This window comes from Vitis vinifera, chromosome 18 (genome assembly GCF_030704535.1).
Source record: "Vitis vinifera cultivar Pinot Noir 40024 chromosome 18, ASM3070453v1".
NCBI lineage: Eukaryota > Viridiplantae > Streptophyta > Magnoliopsida > Vitales > Vitaceae > Vitis > Vitis vinifera.
The window spans coordinates 31,483,206-31,488,317 of record NC_081822.1 but is presented as its reverse complement, the minus strand read 5'-3'; the positions used below and the strand labels follow the sequence as shown (position 1 = coordinate 31,488,317).

Here is a 5,112-nt window from a genome sequence, read left to right as displayed (position 1 = left end):
ATTAAGTTTTGAAATGTTGCAAAACTTGAAAGGTTGAGGAAGACAATGAGTCTTCTCATCTTTGTAACTTTATAAACTTAAGAGGTTAAGTGTAAGAGAGTTACACATTTGAGATTAAATCATGTTTAATGTGTGAATTAAACATATGATTTAATTTATTGAATGTTACAAAGATGAAGTGATTGAGGAAGACAATGGTTTTTTTTTTCTCATCCTTGTAACCTTTTTTCAACCCTAAGAGTGCTTTATATGACTTTTCTTCTTTTTGAAATCTTATGCAGAAAAGTGAAAAAGATTTGATCAATCCCAAGACTATTTCCATTAGTTCCCTAAAGATTTCTAGAAGTGGGAGGAAATAGAGTCTTTGGACAAAGTTCCAAGAACTTGTTTGAGCCTTTCTTGTGTTCTTCTTCTTCTTGTTCTTATTTTGTAACTTTGACAATTTTTTGTATCAAAGTGAGTGTTTGAGAGTGTTTATTTTCTCCATTGTATCCAAATTTTTCGATCATCTTCCACCTCAATCCATAAATATAACTTCGAAGTGTTCTTGAGTTTTAGAGGTGAAGACATCCGCAATGATTTTACGGATCATTTATTCGTAAATTTGGATGGGATGGGGATTAAGACTTTCAGAGACGATCAACTTGAAAGAGGAGAGGAGATCAAATCAGAACTTTTGAAAACTATTAAAGAATCAAGAATTTCCATAGTTGTGTTCTCAAAAAACTATGCTCGTTCCAAGTGGTGTTTGGATGAGTCAGCGAAGATCATGGAGTGCAGGGAAGAAATGGAACAAATAGTCTTGCCAGTGTTCTACCATGTGGATCCTTCTAATGTGCGAAAGCAAACAGGGAGCTTCGGAGAGGCATTTTCCATTCATGGAAGAAATGTAGATGAGAAAAAGGTGCAAAGGTGGAGGGTTTCTTTGATTGAAGCAAGTAATCTAAGTGGTTTCCGTGTGAATGATGGGTAACTTCAACTTTCTTGATTTGTGCTTTTGATTTAACTTGTAAGGATTTAGTTGTCTAAAATCACGAATTAAGAAGTTAATAATTTGGATCAGTCTTAAATCAATGACTGATAGTAGCTTCTAATTTTGTTTTGGAAGGAGTTTGATGAGCATGTTAAATAGAGATGGATCACAGGAAATATAGGAATCAGTATTCAAACAAAATCTAGGATTAATTCATATATATTGTATTCAGGTAAATAATACAATATAGTTAAATCATATTACACCTGTCATGACTCATGTGATTATGTATTGTTGAAGATTTTAAAAACTATTTTCGTATATTTGGATACCAGTGAGAAAAACAATTTAGGTTATGTTTGGTTCCAAAAAGTACTAAGGAAAAAAAAGAAATATTAAGGGAAATGTTTTTTCATGTTTAGTTTTACTATGAAAAAAAAAATCAAATATAATTAAAATCAGTTAGAAATTTATGTTTTTTAAAATTATATAATCTTTATATAATGAAGAAAAATGAGTTTGAAAAAAACGTATAAAATGATTTATTGACTTTAAATTTAATTTTTATTTTTCTTCATTTTTCCTTTTCTTTTACTTTTCCTCCCAATTTTATTTTTCTCACATTTTCCTTCAAATTTTCTAGGAATAGACATAGTCTTAAGAAGAAAAAAATGGAAAAGGGAAAATGTTAAAAGATTTTTATTCCAACTTTTATTAAAAAAGATGGGAAAAATCATGTTTCTTAACAATTTAATTTCTTTCATTCAACTTTTCCATAAGTAATAAATCAAACAAAGTAGAGTTCTTCAAATTTATTCAATGGGGAAGTTCAAATTCATTCTTCATACATTAAGTTATTTTGATTTTGTATAATAAAGCTTGGTTTGTGATCTTATTAATATTAGGCTCAAAACTTGTTGCCTTCCCATTATATGTAAAATGCTCAATATATTGGGTTTTTTTCCCCTTAAAATTAAAAAAAAAAAAAAATCTTGTAATTAATGAATTGATTAATAAAACTATTCTCAAATGACACTAATGTTTGCCAAGTAGATCTACGGAACTTAATATTTTTTACTTTAAAAAGGTATTCTTTTATAATTATTTTTTCATCAAAGGCAATGTTTGTTTTTTATATGAATTTCTTAAGTCCAAATAGATCTAAATATGATTAAGTATTAAGGTATTAAGTTGTTTATTTTTATATATGTTTGAATGTTATATATTATTTTTATATATATTTAAAACATCTATAAAATTAATTATTAATTTTTTTATTTTAATTTGAAAAATAGTAATTGAACTTATTTCCAAATATCTCAAAATATAAGAATTTATTACCTTAATAAAAATATTAAAATAATTAATTATACAATAAGTTAATAATTTGATGATTGGATAATAATTAATATTTCTAATTCGAAATTTTCCTTAGTTAATACTTTTCATATAGATTTATAATTAAAATATGTATTTTATTATTGAGATTAATTCATTAAATTTTTTTAAAATTTTTAATTAAAGTAAGAGTATCAAATCCTAACTTTTTATTTCTCAAAATTAATGGAAATTATTGATTCTTAAGGATATTTAGATGAGTGTAAATTATCTTTTGGGATTTTAAAATTTCATTCTAATTGATGCAACTTATTTTGGATTTGTTATAAGATATAAGAGATTGAATTCTAAAATTTATATTAAATTAATTTCTAATCAAATTTTATGATTTTAGTGTTATCATTTTCATTTCTAAATGAAGAATCGATAGAAATTTATGAAATATAATTTCACTAGGAATTAGATAAATTATGAGGCAAAAATATTGGCAAATATGGTAGAATTTCGGTTTGGATTTTGTAATTTTGTATATTGTGTAATTATTTTTTATTAATTTCATATCCAAATTAAGTGATTTTTATGTTGGCATGTCGGTTTTAACTTTGGAATTTTGTGTAATTATTTGTTATTAATTTCTTATCCAGATTAAGTAATTTTTATATTAGTTTCATTGTTACATAACAATTTATAAGATAATTTTAGATCTAATTTTCTTGACAAACAAAATAAAGAATAGATAAAAGTAAAATTTAATTCAATCATGTTGATTTTTTTTTCTTGATGACAACTTTACTGATTTCTTGATGACAACTTTACTGATTTATTGAAGTCGCAAAAAATTACAGTAGCTTAGTTTGTTTCTAAAACAAAGAGCTATCCAAAATTTTAAAAAATAAATTTAGTATTATTTATATAAGAAATTAGATGTAAGCATTGTAATATATATATAACAAAATTATTTTAAAAAAAAAACAAAAGGGAGAAAAAACAACTTTTATCGTAAAGATAAAAGTTCAAAAAGTTACTCTTTTCAGTAAGACAAAATTGTCTTAAAAATAAATAACTCCAAAAATATCATAAGTCTTAAAGTGACTTACTTTAAAACTCAATTGAAAAAACAAACAACTCATTATTAACAATCTTTATCAACAAATAAGTAAACTTCTAAAATTTTCCATCTAATATTATCTCTTTTGGCAAAAAGTGGACACTACCATTTTAACTTATCCAATGATTGAAGGTAGATAGAATCTCTAGACCAATAGAACTATGAATGGATCATGAGCAACTTATTGTTAAAATAAATAAGCTAATTTTAAAAAAAAATTATTAGATTGGTAAGTTTGAATGATAAAATGGTAGCTTCACACCGTGGAAAATAGTAGTTGTCTCCATTAATGCGTCAACACTAGAATTTCGTACAAACAAGGGTTAAACATAACACCCTAGATAGATTAACTTCCTAATGAACCTTCCAAGCTATTAAGTAGAGTAAGCCAATACAACTAGTAATCTCATATTTTTTTCTCTACTTTATTCTTTGGCATGTACCCTTGTTACAACATTAGTAGTATTGTACTTAAATTTAACAAATATGTTTTAGTCCATTTTAGTACTTTACATCCTATATTCTCCTTACTTGTGTTATATTGACAAAATCAAGTAAATATCACTAGATTTACTTCATATTTGTCATCTTTTACAATTCATTATAACTCATGAAGTGTTAAATTGTACTTTATAATTGGCAAGTATGAGTCAAAGCACATTAAAGAAACGAGATTTTTAAAAGATTGAATCCTAAGCTTTTGCACATTGACGATGATATAGTTAGGATAGATTTTTGCCTAAAAGAACTAAAATTATTGTTAAGTAGTCACCTGAATGATATTTGTGTGATTGGGATCTATGGAACTGGTAGAATTGGTAAAACTACCATTGCTAAAATTATTTATAATGAGATCCATTGTCAATTCATTGGTGCTAGCTTTCTTTAAGATGTCAGAGAGGGATCCAAAACTAGTTGTCAACTTCAACTACAACAACTTCTTCATGATATAGTGGGGAAAGATGTAGAATTTAGTAATATCAATGAAGGAATCAATATAATAAAGGGCATACTTAGCTTAAAAAGATTCTTATTGTAATTGATGATGTAGATCATTTGAAGCAATTAGAGTCATTAGCTAGAAGTAGAATTATCATAACAACTAGAGACCAACATTTGTTGGGTGAGTATGGAGTGGATATATCATATATGGTTGAGCAATTATATTATAAGGAAGCTATTAAACTTTTCAGTAGACATGCCTTTAAACAAAATGTTCCCAAAGAAGATTATGTAAACCTCTCAAATTGCTTGGTACATTATGCTCAAGGTCTTCCTTTAACCCTTAAAGTTCTAGGTTCTTCTCTTCAAGGCATGACGATAAATGAATGGAAAAGTACATTGGATAAATTAAAAAAAAAACTCTAAGAAGGAAATTAATGATGTGCTTAGAATAAGTTTTGATGGGCTTGATCATTTTGAAAATGAGGTTTTCTCGGATATTGCATGCTTTTTCAAAAGAGAATGCAAAGATATTGTGATGAGAATATGAGATGGTTGCAATTTATTTGCAACATGCGGCATAAGAGTTCTTTGTGATAGATGTCTAGTAACTATTTCAGATAAATTCATACAAATGCATGACTTGACAAAACAAATGGGTTGGGAAATTGTTCATGAAGAATGTCCTGGAGACCCAAGCAAGTGGAGTAGACTGTGGGATGTAGATGATATTTATGATGCATTTTCTAGA

At 26.5% G+C, this 5,112-nt stretch overlaps 1 pseudogene; it reads left to right on the top strand.

Moving 5' to 3' along the window:
* The first annotated feature begins 613 nt into the window (after positions 1-613).
* Positions 614-4,787, top strand: LOC132253161 (disease resistance protein RUN1-like; annotated as a pseudogene).
* The last annotated feature ends 325 nt before the right edge of the window (positions 4,788-5,112 follow it).